Consider the following 26445-nt stretch of genomic DNA (forward strand, 5'->3'; position numbering starts at 1 on the left):
CTACTTCAGCACAGGTGACAAAGAGACGCTGTCTCAAAACAAAAAAGAAAAGAGAAAAGATTCTTGATTGTGTTTATGTTCATGTGTGCCTTCACAGTAGATGAAAGTGAGGTAGAATTAAAATGCATTTGAAAAGAAGAAAGAAAAAATCTTATTTCGTGTTAATTTTTTGTTAACAGTTCCATTAGCAAACTCTTCAGGGTTTTCAAAGATGATGAAGAGAAGCCCAAGTTAGATTACTTGAATCAACAGTCTTGTGGCTATTATATACTCAACTTCCTGCTTTTCATTGGATGGGAATCGGCCCAAGTTTTCCAGGTTTTCCAGTTGCATAATCTCTACATTTTGAATACAAATCAAAATCTATTAGGTGTATAATAAGAATGGGACCTCTAGCCATGTTTTTTTCTTAGCTATGTTCCAAGTAGTATCTACAAATTGCTCATGTAATTACCCCAGCATCTAGCATTGTGTATATCAGCATTCACACACACATAAAATTGTTAAATGAAGGAATAAAAGAATAAATAAAAAACAAAGAAATGGAATATGAGGAATTTCAACTTCTCTGGATGATCCATAGAGATCAAGAGACCAGTGAGAAAATGGCAGAACAATATATTTGGATGAACAACCTCACTTATTGGCAAGAATATCAGAGCATTAGCAACAGAACCAGCATTGTGCCATCTCTGAGAGATGGCTTTCTAGCCACAGTTCTCCCACTTTGTGCAGTCAAGTATTTGATAAATCATGCAGCTTTTTCAGGCCTCAGTCTCCTCATCTGTTCTGGTAGGTCATGAACTGCAACTAGAAACATAGTGATTGCAAGCCACAATCAATTACTAATCGCTTCCTGGTGCCATGTGTGATTCTGAGTTCACTTCTGTATGAAATCAGCAATCAGGAGTATGGTGGATGGTGAGTATTGGCTGCCATGGGCCTGTAGGAATGTTGCATCCCTGAGCTAGAAGTTTTCTAAAGGGTTTTTCTGGATTCTTAAATAACCTGTTTTTCTTGGCTGAAAATGCTTCCCTTACCTGTTTAACCTATTGCCAAAAAACTATTACTTTCTCGTTTCACTTAAGCTTTTTCAAGACGGTAGCTCTAACCTGATCAGTAAAAGACTGTGCTCCATGTCCTGTTATCTTTTCCTTGTTGCTTGATTATTATAGATCAGAAATTTTTATTTTAAGGCCTAGATATGAAAAGCTTCATGTAAATTAATTGTAAATTTTTAGTAGTAAAAATTATTCATTGCATATTTATTAAGAAATGAGCAATTATTTAAGATCTAATAATGCTTCCTCAGTCAGACAAAGCTAAACATATGATTCTGATATGATGTATAACATTTAGCAATGTATAATTCCAATATAATATGGAATTTTTATACAAGACTAAACAGTTACATTCAGATTTTACTATAAATGATTATGTACTAAAAGATGTACTCTAAAATTCCATCTATTTATTTCAAGGCACTAGTAATCTAGGGATCATGAAATAAATATGTTATTTACTTTAAACAATCCAGTTAAATTATTTATATGTAGGTACTTAAAAACCTACAGTTATAAGCAGCTTAATCAATCTTGTTAAAAAAAAAATCTCTTCTGAATAACAGACATAACAATGTACTTGATCTAATGAATTTTAATTTATCACTTAAATCAACTTTGGTATGTCTGTTGCCAATTTTTTTGCCTTTAAACAAGAATATATGGCAATTGATCAGAAAGAATATGTTTTCTGTGTGACTTTGAAACTACGCCATTCCTGCTGCAGTTGTGTTGCTGCGATGGATGACTTTCACAACAGGAAATCAGGCCAATTTAAAGTCCAGGCACCAAGCAATTTGAGAACCACCAGCTTTATGCAGTAATATAATTATTCCCTCCGAGGCTCTTAATTGTATTCATCACACCATGATTTCTGCACAAATTAAGCATGCATTTACTGCTATATATAACTTGCTTTGCAGTTAACATTCTGGAAACAAATTTCAAGGATATACAATTTTGGACTTATTCATTCCCTGAAATCACAAGTTCCAAATGTTAGGTATACTTTAAGGTCACATTTTCTTCCTCCTAGCCTCTAAATAAATGAGATACCAAACTGTGCGAGAAATAAAATATCTGGAACTGGATTTATGCAAATACATATGTTTTTCATTACTTTAAAATTTGCAGAGAACCAAATTCTAAATGTTTCTTGCATCCATAGTGTTTTCTGGAAGGAATTCTGAGCTAAATCTAAGTTACTTGTAAAATCACTCTGAATCAAAAACTGAATATATGCTCAATGTCAAATATCAATTACCTTTGAAGTAGATGGCATGTATTTAGGACTAAAATAAAATAATAAAAATGACCTCAATAAAAATACACAAATAACATTATATCTTAAAAGTAAGTAGTATATTTTAACTGACATACTTAGAAAATAAATTTATTTTTATGAATTTCTAAAAGACTTTAAACCAGAAAAATGAAGTTTCCTTTTTATTATTTTCTTTAAAACATTTTAAATGATGCAGTATGAATTTCTATAGCATCCTTCAGCTGCTGGTAGCCTTTATTACACTACCTCCTATTATGCTACATTTTTATCTATATTAGAAACATCACTTTCTAGTATTTGATATACTTATTTTCTCTATTTTTACCAGATTGTGAGCTCCGTGAAGGCAATCACTTTTCTGTCTCTATCTGTGTTCCATCCATCCATCCATCCATCTATCTTCTATATATCTAACAGATCTATTTTTTACTGCTGCATATTCAGTGTGCTTAATATTGTGTACAACACTGTGGCATTCAGTAAATATACACTGAAGGAAGTGCTAACTAACCTTCTCCTGTGTTAGCCCTGTCACATTCACAGACTGTAAACTCCTTGAAAGCTGGCGCTAAGGAGAGACAGCAAAGTGATCTGCATTCTCTCAGTCATACACTGTAGAGCAAGACCATGAGCTGGGCAACAAACTAAAATGTCTAGAGTCTTTTCATTCACAAATAGTAGTGCTTCTGAGCTTGCACTTTCAAATGGCTTTGGCCTGTTTTAGTTGAATAACATAAAATTATTTAAAGTCAGGCCGGGCGTGGTGGCTCACACCTGTAATCCCAGCACTTTGGGAGGCCGAGGCAGGCAGATCACGAGGTCAAGAGATCGAAACCATCCTGGCCAACATGGTGAAACCCCCACTCTACTAAAAATTACAAAAATTAGCTGCGCGTGGTGGTGTAGTCCCAGCTACTTGGGAGGCTGAGGCAGGAGAATTGCTTGAACCTGGGAGGTGGAGGTTGCAGTGAGCCCAGATCATGCCACTGCACTCTAGCCTGGTGCCTGGCAACCCATTTAAAGTCCCTAATAGTTTATTTGTAAATGAAGGCTAATGAGAGTTGTTTCGAAATTGTTAGGACATAGTTCAACACTGAATGTAGAATGCTATAAACATAAGCCCAGCAAAAAGTAAGCACTTATTAGATGGTAGGAGGATTTCTGCCTTCTGTATTTGTTTGTTTAGTATCATATACATAGTAGGTAGGGGATAGATATTTTTGGAAGGTTGATTGATTTCTTTCTAGTTCCCTGAATCAATTATCCTTAGGTCATGAGGATCTGGAAAAGAAAAAATTCCTCATTTTAAATACAGCTCTGAAACAGGTATGAAAAATGGCATCTGTCAGAGATGGGGTCTGATTCATAGAGCCCTGAGAAGACTTGAAGGGAACTGGTGGCCAGATGGAATGGGTATAGGCTTCTCCTAAGAGCAACCAACATATCTGTGAAAAGTGTTAAGTGATTTGACAAATAGACAATATCTCCGGATACTATTTAGCAGGTCAAAAGATAAGGTTATAAAGAACTTTGTGATCAGAAAAACAATTTTAAGCTTTCTTATTAATGCATATTTGAAACAGTGAAAAACTGTATGAGGGTCATTGCAACAGACTGGAAATAAAATGAGAGAAAGACCTATAAGAACTAGATAATTGGGTAATAGAGCTTACTTGTGGGATGCAGATGAAGTACAAAAAGTCATCAAAGACAAAGTGAATATGTCATTTACTGGGGTAAGTGGTATAGAACAAGAGATAAATACCCTTTGTGCACATTTCCAACAAAGATTTTAGGCAGAAAAATTATGTTATGTTGTTATTTGACAACATATTAATTTCCTCTTTCTACTTTCTCACCTAAATTTAATGTAAGTTTTCTTTTGCTCATAAATGTAGTCTGCTCAGTGATCCACAGATAAGTCAAGGCTAAAAATTATATTTTCTCTGTTGCTATTCTTACAAAAATCAATCTGCAATTTAACCAATTAATATTTCTATTAATTTATAGAAAATAACTATGCTGGGGTGGAAGGATCAGGAAGTTTAAGATTGTAAATTAACATCAAAATAACAAGTAATGAAAACTACACCTTTTCATCTGCAACATGCCATTTTTACATTAATGTTTGAAAGTTGAAAATTAGAATAATTGATTTTCTATATACGCACTTAATTTTAGTATTTGTGACCATATTATTGAACTGAATATTAAATTGGCATTTTGCAAACCTTTCATTTGCAGATTGTACGCTTTTAAATTCTGTGTTCCCATCTATCAGCTTCAAGTCCTCAAATCTATATCCTTCTTAAATGGTGTTAACACAACTTCATTACATAGTGATATATACTATACAAATGTTAATTATGTATTTGACCTTGTTAATAACATGGCAATGTTACAGTTTTGATTTGCTTTCAAAAACTGTAGATAAAAAATTTATGTAAAAGGATATAGAAAATAATCAGTAATGCAATTAGATGCAAGCCTATTTAAAGATGTAAGCATAAAATGTCCCTAATATGTTACTAATTTACTCAATCTATTTTTAGGAGAATGACAGTACATAAAAATTTTGAAAAATTAACTTTATTTATAATTTTTATAAATAAATATATATATAAATAAATATGTATAACAGATTTATAATATTCTGTTTCATATATATTTCCTTTTTGTGGAAAATCATAATAAGCACAATACTTTGAAAACCATTATTATCATGTTTTTGTCTTTTGATAATAAAATACAGCAGTCAATAAATTTTGCATACTTCTAAATTTATGCTTGTCATATAATAAGTAACATAATGATAAAGTGGGCAAGAATCGGAAAGAGAGAGGGAGAAAAAGAGATAAAGGCAGAGACAGACTAGGAACTGATAGGTAATATTTATACAAGTAAAAAGAGAAATCAGCTACAATAAGCTCATTACTGTTTTATGTGTCATCTTCTAATAAGATGACATGTTCAGAAAATCAAGTCTGCATAAATATGGTAAAATCAAGTGCTCCAGTTTTCTTAAATGGCAATCAAAAGTGAAAAGCAGAGAAACAAACCAAAAGATTTTAAGGGAATTAGTTGTCTGCAACAAGAGAAATAGAATTAACAGAGAACAAAACAACATTCTACTGAAGTAGCAAGAGAGAACAAATTACTGGCAGAGCCTAAACAGCATAAAAGGAGCATTTATTGTCATGAATATTCATGTCGCTTGTGTTCCACTTGCAAGAAAACTTTAGCAAGAGCTTCTGGAGTCTTCCCGGCATCATAACCAGGTGGGTCCTGAGAAGAAAGCTTTAAAGAAATACAAAATTTGGCACTAAGGCAACATAAAGTTTGGGGAAGAAAAGGTGATACATGTTCTCCAAGTGGCAGATAACAGTGTGTAGTATACTCTGATAATGGAACTTGCGATGAGAAAATTCACTGTGCCTTGCATAGTCTAGGTTTACTGAAGCTCTTGATGGGAATGACAACCTGAGCCCCAAGTGGGTTTGCATCAGCTATATTACTTTTACACTCTGTGCCAGAAGTTAGACTAGAAATATATTTGTAGCAAATTCTAAAATAGTTAATTCACAACACCATATTCTTGAAAGCGATTTGGTTTGAATACTTCTATACATTTCAGTAGGCAGGTAGTAAAAGTTTAAATGATACAAACTCAGATAAAATGGGGAAGAGTGACTCTAAAAATACTATGTGAGCCTAAATTTTCTTTATATTATGACAATTTATTAATTGAGGCTTTGATTTTCTAATTTTTCTTTTCTTATGCAGAAAAAATATGCTAGTGTCTTTTATTATATGATTTTTATATTTTCGTGATGTATGGGGATGTTTTATACTTTAAAACTGCTAGCTACTTTTATTCTAATTTATATTTGCCTATGAAGTTAGTGAGTAATCTTTTGTTGTTTATGAAAAAGATAATAGTTCAACTTTATGTGTTTTGGTTTTTGAAAATACGCTATCAATGTGCATAAACCATTTTTTTCAACTGTTCATTATACCTTTAGAAATAATGTCAGATTATTTTATAAGTTTTCTAATCTATATAGACAAGTTTTAATTAATTAGAGAATCAAGGCATTAATGACAAACTTAAAGATGATTGACTCAAAAAGATAAAGTTTTCATATTAGGAGCCAAAACTGTATTAGGAGCTGAGAATAGAAGCATAAATAAAATGCCAAATCTGCCTTTGGGAATCTCAAATCAGCTTAATAGCTAAACACAGCACACTATTTCTGGCTTTACTAAATTGGATATAACACATTTTACAAAATGGATAAAAACTCTTATTCATGGCAAGGAGAAAGTTTCTCTGTGTAGACAGCATGGAAGGGCTAGGTTAAGCTTTTTATGTAGAAAGGAAAACTCCTTTTAAAAAGTCACTTTCTAAAGATGAATTGCAAACTCACTTTGGTATGGGATACAGGAATGACATAAGCAGCCTAAGAGTGGAGATATGGGAGGTTGAAGAATGACACTGCCATTAGTTAATTAAAAAATACATATAACACAGCATTATATGTGATTTTTACTCTAAATTTTTAAGTTTGTACTATTTCATTTTATTTTTTATATTTTATTGTATTTTAGGTTTTGGGGTACATGTGACAAACATGCAGAATTGTTGCATAGGTACATACATGGCAATGTGGTTTGCTGCCTTCCTCCCCATCACCTATATCTGGCACTTTAGATAATTATAATACTAAGGATAATGTTTGAAAAAATAAAGGTATGCATAGAATCTTCTATTACTTATTCTTTAAACATACATGTATGTAAATAATCCCCTACTTTTTTACAGGAGACTTAATTCTCTACATTGGCAAGGATAAGAAGTTGAAAGTTACACAGTGCTAACAAGAGACAATGAATTTGAAAGCATTATCTTTTTTAAAAGTTATTTTTTAGAAAGAGCATCTAGCTCTGTTTCCCAGGCTAAAGTACAGTGATCATATTTTACTGCAGCCTTAAACTCCTGAGCTCAAGGGATCCTCCTTCCACATCTTTGGAGTGACTGGGACTACAGGAGCATGCCACTATGCCCAACTAACTTAAAAACATAATTTTAGAAATGAGGTTTTACTATGATGCTCTGTCTGGTCTTGAACTCCTGGCCTCAAATAATCCTCCTGCCTTAGCCTCTGGAGTAGGTGGGATTACAGGCACAAGCCATGACCCCGGCTTAGGAAGCATTATCTTAAAAACATTGTACCCTACTAAAGATGGACCAGGATCCTTACTTTGGGCTCACATTCCAACCCCTTCTCCTTATTTTACACTCAAATTGTTAGTGACGATATGAACTAGAGAATATTATATAATCAAGTAGGAGTGTGCTGAATTTTCTATAATAAAATTACTGGTTTTTCCCTTAGCATTACTGATAAAAATAGGTTACATGTAAGTTTGGGTTTGAAACTGGAAAAATAAGGAGAAATAAATTGATAAGAAAGATCAAGCAAAAGGATAGATAAGAATATTAAAAAAAAATACCAGAAGACTGAGTGCAAATGCTGATAGTGGTTTGATTTTGGATGAGCTTCAAAGAGATGATGATTTAGCATGATAAATCTGGAAATGTGGATTTAAAAAAGGAAATAGGTTTATGCTATACACAGGGGCAGATATGGGTATCATTGGTTTCTTGCAACCTAAAGTTATAACAAACCATCTATATCTATGTCTCCATCTATATCTGTATCTACACACACATACACACACACACACACACACACACACTTTCCATACATATTTGCCATGTATATTAAATATACTTACTCTCCATAACGAAGGTATTTCTAATTATATTTTTAAAAATTATTTTTGCTATTCAAAGAGGTAGAAAATAAAGGCAAGAAACCTCTAGGTTCTAGAGCTGTTTTTCTTATAATTAGATTCATGATTCTAATAAGAGCACTTAACCTCTTCAACCCTTTTTTCTCAATAGTCTATGGGGGATTAAACAATAGCCTTATTTAACCATACAGGCTTTCCTTGAAATTTCTCTGTAAACTGGGACTCTGGATGCTCCTGAATGGTATACGCAAATAGTCTGTAAGCTCTAAAGGATTTTACAACTGTTGAGAATGATAATTATAATATACTTTACAAAATGTTGATTTACATCAGCTTAAATGTGTTCTGCCTAGATAAATTAATTTCTTGACCAACCATCATTTTTGCTTTAGTGTGTATGTAATGAGTAAAGAATATGAGGCATATACATTTTTTTTCTTTCTCAATAGATTTCTGCACATGGAAAAAGTATACGTAGAGGAAAAAATTAGCCTTTCATGTACTCCAGTGCTTCAGATGCTGAAATAATTTATTTTTAAAGAGAATTTATAAAATAATACAACATTAAAAATGAAGATAAATTTATTGAGTTATTCTTTATCACATTATTGCTCATGGGAACTTGGTTTAGGTCATGGCCATACAAAATATCAGAGTTTATTCATTGCTCTCAGGAAAAAAATGTAGAAGTCAAGCTTGTTCATGTCACTAAGTGATAGAAATTATCCTGTTTGATCCCAGTCTTTTGTCACACTTAAAAGAGATAAAGAACTTCTATAAATTCCTGAAATAAAACAAATTGCTCAAAAAGCTTAAAATTAAAAAGAACTTAACAGAAACTTAAACATTTTCAAAATGTTAATAGAAGGATCTCTGGGAAGATGACGGAGTAGGAATCATCAGGAATCTTTCTCCTTACCTAAACAAAACATGGCAGTGTCAAAATCTGTCTAATATAACTATTTTTGAGTTCTAGAGTCAATTGAAGGCTTGCAACATCCCAGGGAAGACTTGGATGGTAATTTATAATTAATTTTGGTTAATTGCAAAGTTTAGCACAGTATCATCTATCCATCCCCCATCCCTACCTAGTCCCATAGCAGCCAGCTGTGCACATGTTTCTGATGCGGCCTGTACACAATTTGCAGGAGCCAGGGTGTGCAAAAAGGACCGTGCTCTTTACTATATGGAAACTGTGCTCTGGTCACTAATTTCAGCTGTTGGCCACAGGGATGCCAAACAAAAGATGTGGGCAGACACTGTTCTTGAAGTAATACACATTATTGAAAACCTATTATCTTCCAACTAAAGTGAATTCCAGGTGATTTAAAAGACCTTCATTCTTTGTCCCCTTCATTTTTACCTTTTCCCTTTTGGGAAGATAAAGACTAAGACATTCAAAAGCAACTGTATATATGAGGAAAACTAGAAAATGACTGTGCATGCCCAGGAAAAGGTTTAGAATCAGAAAAGACCTGAGAAAACTTTAGATTTGCACCTTAGGCTGATCCTTGACACAGAGACAGTCCACAGCAATCACACCCCACAAAAACAGTAGAGAAAAAAAAAAAAAACACTAATAAATCCTGGAGAAATAAGGGAAATCTGACTTCCAGGGTTACCACATTAAATCTAATAAAGATTCAAGTAATTTACCCTACAAGAAAGATTCAAATAATTCAATAGTAATAAAGGATTTAGTAATAATAATGTAATAAAGATTCACATGTTTGTTGAGATAAGGCAGAACAACACTGTAGAATAGAAGATTGTATATCTAGAAGACCCCATCGTCTCAGCCCAAAATCTCCTGAAACTAATAAGCAACTTCAGCAAAGTCTCAGGATACAAAATCAATGTACAGAAATCACAAGCATTCGTCTACACCAATAACAGACTTAAACAGAGCCAAATCAAGAACTAACTGCCATTCACAATTGCTACAAAGAGAATAAAATACCTAGGAATACAACTAACAAGGAACATAAGGGACCTCTTCAAGGAGAACTACAAACCACTGCTCAACCAAATAAGAGAGGACACAAACAGAGAGAGAAACATTCCATGTTCATGGTTAGGAAGAATCAATATCGTGAAAATGGCCAAACTTCCCAAAGAAATGTACAGATTCAACACTATCTCCATCAAGCTACCAATGACCTTCTTCACAGAACTGGAAAAAACCAACTTAAACCTCATATGGAACCAAAAGAGAGCCCGCATAGCCAAGTCAATTCTAAGCAAAAAGAACACAGCAGGAGGCATCACACTACCGGACTTCAAACTATACTAAAGGCTACAGTAATCAAAACAGCATGGTACTGGTACCAAAACAGAGATATAGAACAATGGAACAGATCAGAGGCATCGGAGGCAACACAACATATCTACAACCATACAATCTTTGATAAACCTGACAAAAACAAGCAATGGGAAAAGGATTCCCTGTTTAATAAATGGTGTTGGGAAAACTGGCTAGCTATGTGCAGAAAGCAGAAACTGGACTCCTTCCTGACACCTTACACTAAAATTAACTCCAGATGGATTAAAGACTTAAACATAAGACCTAACTCCATAAACACCCTAGAAGAAAATCCAGGCAAAACCATTCAGGACATAGGAGTAGGCAAGAACTTCATGACCAAAACACCAAAAGCATTGGCAACAAAAGCCAAAATAGACAAATGGGACCTAATCAAACTCCACAGCTTCTGCGTGGCAAAAGAAATTGTCATTAGAGTGAATCAGCAACCAACAGAATGGGAAAAAAATTTTTGCAGTTTACCCATCTGACAAAGGGCTTATACCCAGAATATACAAAGAACTAAAACAGATTTACAAGAAAAAAACAAACAAGCCCATTCAAAAGTGGGCAAACGATATGAACAGACACTTTGCAAAAGAAGACATACATGAGGCCAACAAACATATGAAAAAATGCTCATCATCACTGGTCATTAGAGAAATGAAAATCAAAACTACATTGAGATACCATCTCACGCCAGTTAGAATGGTGATCATTAAAAAATCTGGAGACAACAGATGCTGTAGAGGATGTGGAGAAATAGGAACACTTTTACACTGTGGTGGGAGTGTAAATTAGTTCAACCATTGTGGAAGACAGTGTGGCGATTCCTCAAGGACCGGCAATCCCATTACTGGGTATATATCCAAAGGACTATAAATCGTTCTACTATAAGGACGCACGCAAATGAATGTTCACTGCAGCACTGTTTACAATAGCAAAGACCTGAAATCAACCCAAATGCCCATTGATGATAGACTGGATTGGGAAAATGTGGCACCATTTACACCATGGAATATTATGCAGCAATAAAAAATAATGAGTTCGTGTCCTTTGTAGGGACATGGATGAACCTGGAGAACGTCAATCTTAGCAAACTAACACAAGAACAGAAAATGAAATACCACATGTTCTCACATGTGGGTGTTGAACAATGAGAACACACGGACACAGGGAGGGGAGCACTACACACCGAGGTCTGTTGCAGGGAATAGGGGAGGGACAGCTGGGGTTGGGGAGTTGGGGAGAGATAGCATGGGGAGAAATGCCAGATATAGGTAAATGGGAGGAAGGCAGCAAATCACACTGCCAGATGTGTACCTATGCGACTATCTTGCATGTTCTTCACATGTACCCCAAAACATAAAATGCAATTTAAAAAAAAAGAATAGAATCCTCCAGTGGTTATCTTCCCTCAGGAACACCAAATTAAACAACTAGAAACCCATATACACAATTGTTTTAACTTGCCTTTAAGAAATAAGTATTATGCTGGGCACAGTGGCTCACATCTGTAATCCCAACACTTTGAGAGGCCAGGGTGGGAGCATCACTTGCGGTCAGCAGTTTGAGACCAGCCTGGCCAACATGGTGATACCTTGTCTCTACTGAAAATAGAAAAATCATCTATGCATGGTGATGCATGCCTGTAATCCTAGGTACTCAGGAGGCTGAGACAGCAGAATCATTTAAACCTGGGAGGCAGAGGTTGCAGTGAGCTGAGATCATGTCACTGTACTCCAGCCTGGGTGACAGAGTGAGACTTCATCTCCAAAAAAGAAAAGGAGAGAGAGAAAGAAAGAAAGGAAAGAAAAAGAAAAAGAAAGAAAGAAAGAAGGAAAGAAAGAAAGTGAGAGAGAAAAAAAGAAAGAAAGAAAAGAAAGAATCAAATGTAGAAGATAAATAAGAAGCTCAATGGATTCCAAGATGAACTCGAAGAGACCCATGCCAAGCCATATTATGATTAAAATTTGAAAGATAGAGAGAAATTTGAAAGTAGCAAGAGATAAATGACTAGCAATATATGAGGGATTCTCAGTAATATTTTAAACAGAGTTTTTCATTAGAACACTGGAGGTAATAAAACAGTGGGCCAATATATTTAAAACCTAAAATAAGAAAATTGTCAACCAAAATTCCAATGTCTGGCAAAGTGTTCTTCAAAAGTAAGGAAGAAATTTCAGATAAACAAAATCTGAGTGAGTCATTACCACTAGATCTGCTCTGTAAAAATGCTCAAGGAAGTCCTTCAAGGTGAAATGAAAAGACACAAGACAGGAAATTTGAAGTCCTATGAAGAAATAAATATCTCAACAAATGTAAATGCATGAGTAATTATAAAATCTAGTGTTATTGTAATACTGGTTTGTAATTCTACTTTCTGTTTTCTAAATAATTTAAAATACTTGTACATTAAAGAAAAAATTAATTATTATTCTAAATATAGTATTATTGTAACTTTGGCTAGTAATTCTACATTTTGTTCTCCGCATGGAACAACACCACCAAAAATATCCTGAATAGTCAAGACAATCCTAAGCAAAAAGAACAAAGCTGGGGGTATCATACTACTTGACTTCAATCTATACTACAATGCTACAGTAATCAAAATGGAATGGTACGTAAAAGAATAGACACATAGACCAATGAAACAGAATTGAGAACCCAGAAATAAGACTGCACACCTATAGCCATTTGATATTTGACAAACCTAAAAAAACAAGCAATGAGGAGAGGATTTCCTATTTAATAAATGGTGCTGAGAGAACTGGAAAGCTATATGCATAAAATTGAAACTGGATCCCTTCCTTTCACCATATACAAAAGTCAACTCAAAGTTGGGTACTGCTACAAAGATAAACTGAAAATGTGGAAGCAACTTTGGAACTGGGTAACAGGCAGAAGTTGGAACAATTTGAAGGGCTAAGAAGAAGACAGAAAGATGTGGAAAAGTTTGAAACTTCCTAGAAACTTGTTGAACGATTTTGACCAAAATGCTGATAGTGATATGGACAATGAAGCCCAGGCTGAGGTGGCCTCAGATGGAGAAGAGGAACTTGTTGGAAATTGGAGTAATGGTCACTCATGCTATGACTTAATGAAGAGACTGGTGGCATTTTGCCTCTGCCCTAGACATCTGTGGAATTTTGAACTTGAGAGATTTAGGGTATCTGGTGGAAGGAATTTCTAAGCAGCAACGCATTCAAGATTTGACCTAGTTGATCCTGAAAGCATTCAGTCATATGCAGAACTGTGAGTCAATTAAACTCTTTTTATTTATAAATTACCAAGCCTCAAGTAGTATTTTCATAGTGGTTTGAAAATGGACTAATACACCATTCATGAAGATGGTATATATTTTTCCATTTGTTTGTGTCTTCTTTGGTTTCTGTAAGCAGTGTTTTGTAATTCTCATTGTATAGAACGTTCATCTCCCTAGTTAGCTGTATTTCTAGGTATTTTATTCTTATTGTGGCAGTTGTGAACACAGTTGTTTTTCTGATTTGGCTCTCAGCTTGGCTGTTGTTGGTATATAGGAAAGCTGTCTTCCTCCTGTTCTGGCCATGTGAAGATATGTTTTGCTTCCCCTTTACTGCCTCCCAGGCAATGCTAAATTGTAAGTGTTTTAAATCTCTTTCCTTGATAAATTACCCAGTCTCAGGAATGTTTTTATTAGCAGTGCTAGAACAAACTCATACAGTAAATTGGTATCAGGTAGTGGGTTGCTGCTGTACAGATATATGAACACGTGGAAGCAGCTTCGGAATCTGGTAACAGGCAGAGGTTGGAACAGTTTGGAGAATTCAGAAAAAGAAGGAAAATGTGAGAAAGTTTGAAACTTCTTACAGTCTTGGAAGGCTAAGACAACAAGATGTGGGAAAGTTTGTAACTTCCCCCTAGAGAATTGTGGGATGGCTTTGACCAAAATGCGGATAGTGATATGGACAATAAAGTCCAGGCTGAGGTGGTCTCAGATGGAAATGAGAAATTTATTGGGAACTGGGGTGAAGGTCACTCTTTTGTTTTTTTTGTTTTTTTGTTTTTTGAGATGGAGTTTTACTCTTGTTGCCCAGGCTGGAGTGCAATGGTGCAATCTCAGCTCACTCTAACCTCTGCTCCCTGGGTTCAAGCAATTTTCCTGCCTCAGCCTCCTAAGTAGCTGAGATTACAGGTGCCTGCCACCACATTTAGCTATTTTTTGTTTTTGTATTTTTATTAAAGATGGGGTTTCACCATGTTGACTAGGCTGATCTCGAACTCCAGACTTCTGGTGCTCCACCCACCTCAACCTCCCAAAGTACTAGGATTGAGCCAGTGCGCTTGGCCGAAGTTTACTCTTGTTATGCAAAGAGACTGACAGCATTTTGCCCCTGCCCTAGAGATCTGTGGAACTTTGACCTTGAGAGAGATGATTTAAGGTATCCAGTAGAAGAAATTTCTAAGCGGCAAAGTGTTCAAGAGGAAGCAGAGAATAAAAGTTTGAAAAACTTGCAGCCTGACATTGCAGGAGAAAATAAAAAGTCATTTTCTAAGGAGAAATTTGAACCTACTGTAGAAGTTTTCTTAAGTAACAAAGAGCCAAATGCTAATCTCCAAGACAATGGAAAAAATGTCTCCAGGGGATGTCAGAGACCTTTACGGCAGACTGATCCATCAAAGGCCTAGAGACTTAGGAGCAAAAAATAGTTTTCTGGGCCAGACCCAGGGCCCCAGTGCTGTGTGCAGCATAGGGACTTTGTGCTCTGAATCCTAGCCACTCCAGCTATGGCTAAAGGGGGCCAAGGTACCGTTCAGATCATGGCTTCAGAGGCTGAAAGCCCCAAGCCTAGACAGCTTGCACATGGTACTGAGCCTGAAGGTGCACAGAATTCAAGAACGGAGGCTTGGAAACTTCCATCTAGATGTCAGAGAATGTATGGAAATGCTTAGATGTCCAGGCATAAGTTTGCTTCAGGGGTGAGGCCCTCATGGATACTCTGCTAGGGTAGTGCAGAAGGAAAATGTGGGGTTGTAGGCTCCACAAAGAGTCCCCACTGGGGCATTTTCAAGTGGAGCTATAAGAAGAGGGCCACCATCCTAATGACCCCAGAATGGTAGATCCGACGACAGCTTGCATCATGCACCTGGAAAGTCTTCAGACACTCAACACCAACTCATGAAAGCAGTTTGGATGGGAATTGTACCTAGCAGAGCTACAGGGGCAGAGCTGCCCAAGCCCATAGGACCCTGCCTCTTGCATCAGTGTGTCAAAGTAGATCATTTTGGAACTTCAAGGTTTAATGACTTATTGGATTTTGGACTCACATGGAGTCTGCTGCTCCTTTCTGGCCAGTTTCTCCCATTTAGAATGGGTATACTTACCCAATTTCTGTACTTCCATTGTATCTAGGAAGTAACTAACTGGCTTTTGATTTTATGGGTTCATAGGTGGAAGGGGTTTGCCTTGTCTCAGATGAGACTTTAGACTTGGACTTTTGAGTTAAGGCTGGAATGAGTTAAGCCTTTGGGAGACTGTGGGGAAGGCATGATTTTATTTTGAAATGTGAGAACATGAAATTTGGGTGGGGCCAGAGGCAGAATTACATGGTTTGGCTGTGTCCTCACCCAAATCTCATTTTGAATTGTAGTTCCCATAATCCCCACATTTCATGGGAGGAACCTGGTGGGAGGTAATTGAATAATAGGGGCAGCTCCTTTATACTAGTCTCATGATAGTGATTAAGTTGTCATGAGACCTGATGATTTTATAAGGGGCTTCCCCCTTCTCTCAGCTCTCATTCTTCTCTTTCCTGCCACTATGTGAAGAAGAGCAAGTTTGTTTCTGCTTTGACCATGATTGTAACTTTTCTGAGGCCCCCCCAGCAGTGCTGAACTGTGAGTCAATTAAAACGCTTTCTTTTATAAATTACCCAGTCTCTGGTATATCTTTATTAGCAGTTTGAGAACAAACTAATACACCTTAAGAATTATTAAGATAAGAGCTATAGAATATACACAAAAGGAAGTGAGAAAGAAATTTAAACGTTATAACACAAATCTCAACATAATGCAGAATGTAAAGGCAAAAATGGTTATAACAAAATTAGGTATTCTTCAGGTGACAGTTTATGCATCAGTGAGTGTGTGTCATGGATGATGAATCCACAGAAAAGAAGGGCTCCTGCAGCAGCTAAGACCAGCTCCACTGTCTCACTATAAAAAAATAACTTGAAGACTCCTGACAAGCACAAAATCCACAAAAAAGCAAACAGCCCTGCCCCTAATTTGATGAAATCCTTCTTAGCTTGCAGAATATACATAGTCAAACCAAAAAATACTCCAGTAGTCAATATGTAAGCTTGCAGAATAATATGTACATCATAGAAAGTAACAATAACAGCCACAGTTAGTGCTTCCAATAACGTAAATCCAAAAACTAGGTACAGGTTAAGGGGATAGTTATGTCTGTTAAAATTCAATGCAAAAATCAATCCCAGAGATCCGAGGGCAAACAGCAAAATTAAGGCAGGATTGTCATGTACAAATGTTCGTATAGACTCAAAGTATTAAAAAACCGTTGAAGCCATTGTAGTTAAGAGGACTTGCAGAGAAAGGATGCTGTAGACATATTAGCTGCTATCAGCCTCTACTTGGACATCATCAATCTATTCCTGCACCTGTTATGGTTTCTGGAAACAGTTAATAAAAAGTAATTAAAAGCATCTTGACTCAACTGAAGAATAAAACAATTTTTTTTTAGTCAGAAAAGAAGGATTGAAAAAGTAATTGGAGCAGTATATAGAAACTTTCATTAAGTAATAAAGTTTCAGACAATGATTAAATACTTTACAGTCTTTATTTGTATCCTGTGTTACTCTGAGAGCTTTAAAATCTTACTATTCTTTATGATATTTCATCTCTAAATCCTTGATTTAGGATGTCAGTTAAGAGCTATCAAAATTCTATTAAAAATTTATTTCTTACTAAATTAGCCACACATAGCTGTTTATTTACAATTCAAAGATAATTTTATGAGTAGATAAGAATATCAGTTTACCTTTGTCTAGTGAATTTATCTAAATTTTCCCTGAATTATTAAGTAATACTGATTTGGCTTTGATTCTGAAGTAGTAGTGTCTTTACCATTATAAACTGTAAATCTCCACCAGGAGAGGTGGCTCATGACTGTAATCCCAGCACTTCAGGAGGCCGTATCGGGTGGATCACCTGAGGTTGGGAATTTAAGACCAGCCAGATCGACATGGTGAAACCCTGTCTCTACTAAAAATACAAAATTATCTGGGGGTGGTGGTGCATGCCTGTAATCCCAGCCACTCAGGAGGCTGAGGCAGGAGAATCACTTGAACCCAGGAGGCGGAGGTTGTGGTGAGCTGAAATCACACCATTGCACTCCACACTCCAGCCTGAGCAACAAGAACAAAACTCTGTCTCAAAAAAAAGAAAAAAAAAAAAAAAAACTATAAATCTCTTTTTACTTGGAGATTTTCATCTAATTTAAAAGGAAAAATATATAAAAGATAAATTCCACAGGGAATTATTCAGAATTGTATTAAAATCCTATTAGAATGTTAATGACATTTTAAGTTGTACTAAAATTAAAAGTCTGCCTGAAAATCAGATATTATGACAAAATTTGACATTATTTGTATTTTAAAATATAGATTTCATTTTGAAATTACACAACGCTAATGTGGTTAGAGGACACCAAAGATACTGGGTCATCAGCCATTAAGTATATCTATATCAAAATAAAAATATTTGTGGAAAAAAAAACAAATATAGGAAGAACATAGCAAAATGGCAGATGTAAAGGCCATGCTTATCAGTGATTACTTTAAATGTAAATGTATTATACTCTTCAATCAAAAAACAGAGATTAGAAGAATAGCTTTACAAAAAGTTAGTACACACCTGTAATCACAACTACTCAGGAGACTGAGGCAGGAGAATCATTTGAACCCAGGAGGCAGGGATTGTAATGAGCTGAGATCATGTCACTGCACTCCAGCCTGGTGACAGAGCAGAACTCCATCTCAAAAAACAAAACAGAACAAAACAAAAAGGAAAAAAAGGAACATATGACACCAAAAGCAGAAGCAACAAAGGAAAAATAAGTAACTTAAACAATATTAAAAGAAAAAAAAACTTTAAAACAAAGAAAACACAGAAGCCAACTACATGCTGTCTACAAGAGACTCATTTTAAATCCAAACACACAAGTAGATTGAAAATGAAATGATGGAAAGATATTTCATGCAAATAGTAGAAGAAAGAGAGTAAAAATGGCTATGTTTTCAAACAAAATAAATTTTATATAGGAAAAGTTTATGAGGAAGCATATTCTCACTCATAGGCAGGTGAGGAAAAGTGAGAACACACGGACACAGGGAAGGGAGTACTACACAATGGGGTCTATTGGGGGGAAGAGGGGAGGGACAGTGAGGTGGGGGACCTGGGGAGGGATAGCCTGGGGAGAAATGCCAAATGTAGGTGAAGGGGAGGAAGGCAGCAAAACACACTGCCATGTGTGTACCTATGTAACTATCTTGGATGTTCTGCACATGTACCCCAAAACCTAAAATGCAATAAAAAAAGAGAAACAATGAAGAACATTATCTATTAATAATAGTTTCAAATGTAGCAAGAATATGTAACAATTATAAACATTTAGTTACCTAATAACAAGTTATCAAAATATATAAAGTAAAACAAACAGAATTAAAGTGCAAAATAGATATGCAATAATAGAAACTTCGTGCATTACTTTCTATAATGCACAGAATAGCCAGACATCAGATGAGCACAGAGAGGATTAAAACACATTATACAAGAAATCCACTAAATCAAATATAAATATACTGAACACTCTATTTAGCAATAGCAGGGCACATGAGACATTTTCCAGGCTATAACATGTGTCAGACCACAAATTAAGTCTTAATAGACGTACAATGAGAGATTGCATACAAAGTACCTTTTTTGACCACAAGATAAAGTTAGAAATTGGTAACAGAAGCTAAACTGATAAAGTCACAAATTTGTGAAAATTAAACAGCATAATATCAAATAACCAAATGGAATGAAGAATAGATCAAATAAAAAATTATGAGGAAAATTAGAAAATACTTCGAGATGAAAGAAAAATAAAATACAACATTATCAAAACTTATAGGGTGCAATAAAAGCAGTTCTTTTGAGGTAATTTATAATCATAAATCCTTCAATTAATCAAATAAGAAAAATGTGAATGTAACAACCTAAATTTGCAACTTGAAATACTAAAAAGGAATAACAAACTAAACCCACAACTAACAAAAATAAAGAAATAAATATTTGAACATAGACAAATAAATTATAGACTAGAAAAACAGAAAAAAAATGTAACCCTAAGTTGGTTCCTTGAAACAATTTACAAAATTGTCAAATTTTTAGCTAAATGTACTAAAAAAGGGAACAGACTAAATTTACTAAAATAAGAAATGAAATTGGAATGTTGCTATGCATTATACCAAAATAAACTGCATTATGAGGGTATTATGCATAATTATACACTAACAAATGGAATAACCTAGATGAAACTGACAAATTCTTAGAAATACTAAAGCTACCAAAAGTAAATTATGAAGAAATAGAAAATATGAACAGACCTATAATTAGTATTGAGATTGAATCAGTTAAAAAAGACAGTAAACAACAAAACAAAACTTCCAACAAGGAAAAAGGCTTGGACCTGATAGCCTTAACATTAAAGGTAGAAGTAATTTGAGCATACCAATCCTCAAATATTTCCAAAACATTGAAGAGGAGGGAATAGTTCATAACTCATTCCATGAGGCAAAAATAATTCTGACACCTAAGTCATACAAAGATAAATCTTACAAAATAAGAAATCTATAGAACAGTCTCCTTTATATTACTGATGCAGAACTTCTAAACCAATTACTAGAAAACAAAATTCAGCAGCATACTAAATGGATTATACTTCATGACTATGATTTTTCCTGAAATGCAAGAATGATTCAACATATAAGAATCAATTAATGCAATATACTCTATTAACAGAATTAAGAAAACAAACTATATGATCAACTCAATTAATACAGGAAAATCGTTTGGCAAAATTCAAATCCTTTCAGCGTAAAAACATTCAACAAAAGAAAATACTTCTACATAATAACATTCTTATATGCAGAATTTACATTGAACATCATATTCAACATTGAAATATTGGAATATTTTCCTCTAAGATTAGGAAGAAGGCAAGGATACTTGCTTTTATCCCTTCAATTCAACATAGTACTGGATGTTCTAACCAGAGCAGTTAGGCAACCACAAAAATAACAGACCTTTCAATTAAAAAGAAATAGTAAAATGATCTCTGTTTACAGATGATATAATTGTGTGTGAAAAAAGTCCTAAAGATTTTACAAAAATCTGTTGGAACTGATAAATAGATTTAAAAAGATAATCAGAATACAAAGTCAATACTTAAAAATCAGTTGCATTTCTATGAACAAAAAAATCTGAAAACGACGTAAACAATTTAGTTTACAATAGCATCCAAATGTATAAAATACTTAGAATTTAGCCATCAAGATGAAAGACCTATATGATGATACTTCAAAATATTGCTGAAAAAAAGGGAAAACATAAATAAATACATCCTGTGTTCACGAATTAGAAAACTAGTATTGTAAAATGTCAATACTACCCAAAGAGATCTACTGATTGAAAGCATCCAAAATCCTAATGACTTTTTGAGTAGAAATTTAAAAATCTATCCTAAAATTCATATGGACTCTCAAGTGGTTCTCAATAGCCAAAATTACCTTGAAACAGAATAATATGGTTGTAGGACTTAAATACTTTTTTATTTCAAAACTTAATACAAAACTATGGCATAAAAACAATGTGGCACTTGTTTAACAACCACACATATAGACCAAAAAGAATCCCTAAATAAGACCTGGAATATGTAGTCAAAATATTTTGTGCAAATATTCTAAGTCAATTTAAAGGGGAAATGATAGTCTTTTTAACAAATAATACTAGAAAAAATGAATATCCACAATGAAAAGAAGAAAGTTAGACCCTCATCTAACATCATACACAAGTGTAAACTCAAAATAAAAATAGACTTAAATGTAATACCTAAAACTATCTTAGAAAAAAATAGAAGATTAAAATCTTCATGGCATTAAATTTAGCACAATTATATTGGACATGCCAGCAAAAACACAAGCAACAAAATCACACAAAACAAATTGAAATTGAAATAAAATTGTTTTAAAAAGTGCATCAAAAGATAATATCAAAAGAATAAAAAGATATTGAAGAATGGGATATAGTATTTGCAAATTATATATCTAATAAGTGGTTATTATCTACAACATATGGAGACATCTCAAAATTCAGAAACAACAAAATAAACTGATTAAAAATGGGCAAAATGCTTGAATAGACATTGCTTCAAAGAAGATATACAAATGAACAATAAGCACATAAAAGGAGACTCATCATCACTAATCAATATGAAAATGCAAATCAAAACTCCAAAGAGATTCCACTTCACACCCTTTGGAATTGCTACTGTAAAAACCATATAAAATAGCAAGTATTGGCAAGAATATGATGCAACTGGAGCACTTTGCATGTTAGATGGGAATGTAAAATGATACAGCCACTGTGGAAAACAGTATGGTAGTTTTTTAAAAACTTAGGCAAGATTCAGGTTCAAGATGGCTGATTGGTGACATTAGATACGGTCCTTTGGAATTGGTACTGTAAAAAAACACAGAAAATAGCAAGTATTGGCAAGAATATAATGCAATTGTAGCACTTAGCACTTTAGACGGGAATGTAAAATGATACGGCCACTGTGGAAAACAGTATGGCAGATTTTCAAAAAACTTAAACAAGATTCAGTTTCAGGATGGCTGACTAGTGACATCAGATACATACCCTCTCCAGAAATAACAAATGTTATGAATTGATAATTTTATCTCAAGTAGTACATCTAGGAAGAACACTGGAGTCTAACAGGAAAGTCACAGGGAACATCTGAGGCACAGAAGAAATAAACAAGCAGCCAGCTTTGTTGAGATCAACCAAGAGTCTGGAAGGGCTCAGTATTTTAAGTAAGGGATAAGTGAGAGAACTTCAGCAGTCTACATCCCCACCAAACCATAGGAGAACTTTTCTACTTATGAAATCCTTGACACAACTGAGCAGTGATTTGGAGCCACGGTGTGAAAACTAAAATAGACCAGAAACTCATGCTGTGTTGCTTACTCCCCTAACCTCCCCTGAATTGAGACCTTGGCTGTAGCCAGGTGCCATGTGAGAGCACAGCTATCAGGGGACTGCATCCTGCCCTAGGCTGCACAGCTTCTATATCTTCACAGCACTGGCTGGACCTAAAGGTGCTGTGGAGTCCCCAGTATTCTAGCCCAGAGGAAATACTACTCCCCAGGGAAATGACAGCACAGCATACCAAAAAGGAAGCCCCTGGCAAAAAGAGATCCAAAGCATGTGATTTCCAGAGCCTGAAAGTTAGCTGTCTGGGGCTGTGAGAAGTGGCCTTACCTCCAGCAGTGGCACAAACTCTGTGCTTGGCCATATGAGTGGAGGATATGATATCGTTCCACTGGTCCTGTAGTTTCTATGCTTAGGCTCACTCATATAGAGTGGACCTCTCCTGCCCCTCCAAACTCCCAGTGCAGCCACAACTGCCACTGCTGCTGCTGCCAGAGGAAGGGGAAGGAGAGTTGGAGGCTGTCTGTGTAGATATGTGAGTAGCAACTCTGCACCCAATGTTGTTGTAGCCTCTGTGCCTGAGCTCACACATGAAGGACAAGATCTCTCTCTCCCTCTCTGCAGTGCCGTGGTGCTCCTGCCACAGAGCCAGAGAGTTGCATGGCTGGTGCTGTCAGTGGTGATGCCACACTACAGCCACTGCCACTACCAGTGCACAACACACAGGACCCAGAAGGTTTTTCCCACCACTGCTACTACCATTGCCCACATCATTTCAGCTTCTCAGGGCTCCAAGAATATTCTCACCCACCTGAACCACTGCTACCACTACTGGCATCTTAGCAAGTCACCTTACGGCCCAATAATTTGGCCTTCTGGTTCTGCTAACATTGATGTCAACATATCATGCCTTAGGGCTCAAGATCAGGCATCAGGCTTTCTCAGTCCAGCGATGTCACCATTGGGGACCAAATACTGGCCTACCTGGCATCCCTGTCCCCAGCAAAACTTCACCAGAGCCTCCACTAGTTACCATTTAGTAAGCCACTGAGGAAATCACAGATACCACTGATGCTGTGATTTTTGCAGCCAAAAAATTATACACTACCATGTGCACCAATAATCAAAGCTAAAAGGCCCTATCTAAACAATGCCATTGACAAATCTTTAGGAAAAAATTCTCTGCTATGAAAACAAATTTAAAAACTGGAAGAAGTAACTATTAGACCAGGTGTACAGATATCAACATAGGGTAAAAACCAATGAAATATGACACTTCCAAGGGAACACATTAATTCCTTAGCAACAGATTCTAATAAAGAGAAATTCATGGGCCAGTGCAGTGGCTCTGGCCTATAATCTAAACACTTTGGGAGACTGAGGCAGGGGAATTGCCTGAGCTCAGGAGATCGAGACCAGCCTTGCAAACATGGTGAAACCCCATCTCTACCAAAATACAAAAAATTAGCTGGGCATGGCAGCAGGTGTCTGTACTCCCAGCTACTCAGGAGGCTGAGGCAGGAGAATTGCTTGAACCTGGGAGGCAGAGGTTGCAGTGAGCTGATTCTGTGCCACTGCACTCCAGCGTGGGCAACAGATTGAGACTCCATCTAAAGGGGAAAAAAAAAGAAATTCACAAAATTCCAGAAAATAAAACAAACAGTAATACACAGTGAAATATGAGAAATTCTAAACAAAAAGAATCAGACAAATATTTAAAGATATGAATGACAAATTTACCAAGGAGATATATATCAGAAGAAAAAGAGAAAACAGAAAAACTGGAACTAAAGAATTCCTTAAGTGAAATATAAAATAAACTTGGAAGCTTCAACAATAGACTAAACTAAGCAGAAGAGAGAATCTTAGAGCTTGAAGACAGATATCAGATAACCCCATCAGAACAACAATAAAATAAATAAAAATTAAAAGTATCTAAAATAAAAAGAAAAGTATCTAGTCACCTATTAACAAGCCCCCATCAGACCAATAGCAGACTTCTTAGCAGAACTCTTAGTGGCCAGGAGAGAATAGATGGACCTATGCAGAGTGAAAATAAAAAACTGCCAGACAAGGGTGCTATATCCAGCAAAATTGTCCCTTATAACTGAAGGAGAAATAGTCTTTAAAAGACAAGCAAATGTTGAGGGAATTTATTATCACTGGACCTGCCTTACAAGAAATCCTCAATGGAGTCCTAAACTTGTAATTGAGAGAACAGTTATCATCATGAAAACATAAAACTTACAGGTAAGCAAACACACAAATGAGGAAGAGAAAAGACTTAAATTGTATGACCATGGAAAATCAGCATACCACAAAGACAATCAATAAGCAAAAAAGGAATGAAGACTATTCAAAAAAACTAGAAAACAATAAACAATATGACAGAACAAAACCTCATATATCAATAAAGACTCAGATTGTAAATTGATTAAAATTTTAAATGAAAGATATAGCCTGGCTAAATGGATTTTAAAATAAAAAACATGATTCAACTCTATGCTGCCTAGAAGAAATGCATTTTATTTGTAGAGATACATGTAGATTGAAGGTAAAGGTGGCCGGGCGCAGTGGCTCAAGCCTGTAATCCCAGCACTTTGAGAGGCTGAGGCAGGTGGATCACAAGGTCAAGAGATCAAGACCATCCTGTTCAACTTGGTGAAACCTCATCTCTGCTAAAAATACAAAAAATTAGCTGGACATGGTGGCACACGCCTGTAATCCCAGCTACTCAGGAGGCTGAGGCAGGAGAATTGCTTGAACCCAGGAGGCTGAGGTTGCGGTGAGCTGAGATCGTGCCATTGCACTCCAGCCTAGGTAACAAGAGCGAAACTCTGTCTCAAAAAAAAAAAAAAAAAAAGAAAGTAAAGGTATGAAAAACACTATTTCATGCAAGTGGAAACCAAAAGTGAACAGGAGTAGCAATGCTTATGTCAGATAAAAATAACATTAAGTCAAAAACAGTGAAAAAAGGACAGAGAAGTTTATTGCATATGATAATGAAATCAATCCAGGTAAATATAACAATTATGTTTGCACTCAACATATTAACACCCAGGTTCATAAAGCAAATTTTACTAGATCTACTAAAAATCTGCCTAGACAGAAAACAAAGAAACATTAGACTTAAAGTGAGTAAAAGACATTTATAGAACATTTAATCTGACAGGTAGAGAATACACACTCCTCTCATCAGCAAATAAAACCTCCAGTATTGACAAAGTGTTAGGTCACAAAACATATCTCAGAATATTTTTAAAAAGTCAAAATCACATCAAGTATATTTTCTGATTACAATAAGATAAAACTGGAAATCAATACAAGAGGAATTTGGGAAAATATTTAAATAAATATAAATTAAACAACATGTTCATGAACAACAATTGGTTTGATGAAAACTTATGATGGAGCTCTAAAAATGACCTGAAATAAATGAAAATGAGAAGATAACATACCAAAATTCATGGTCCACAGAAAAAGCAGTGCTGAGAGGAAAGTTGACAGTAATAAAACTATATTTTGTTAATAAATGAAAACATTTTACATAATTGAATGATGTACTTCCGAGAACTAAAAAAGCAAGAACAAATCAATACAAAAATAGCAGGAAAAAAGAAATAAAGATTAGAGCAGAACTAAATGAAATAGAAATAAAAATAACAATATAAAGAATCAATAAAATAAACTTTATTCTTTGAAAATACGAACAAAAATGCTCA

At 35.3% G+C, this 26445-nt stretch overlaps 1 pseudogene; it reads right to left on the bottom strand.

Annotated features, from left to right (window-relative positions):
* Positions 1-16539: 16539 nt before the first annotated feature.
* On the bottom strand, positions 16540-17076 carry LOC100408686 (protein lifeguard 4 pseudogene; annotated as a pseudogene).
* Between the last annotated feature and the right edge of the window lie 9369 nt (positions 17077-26445).

This window comes from Callithrix jacchus, chromosome 1 (assembly GCF_049354715.1).
Source record: "Callithrix jacchus isolate 240 chromosome 1, calJac240_pri, whole genome shotgun sequence".
NCBI lineage: Eukaryota > Metazoa > Chordata > Mammalia > Primates > Cebidae > Callithrix > Callithrix jacchus.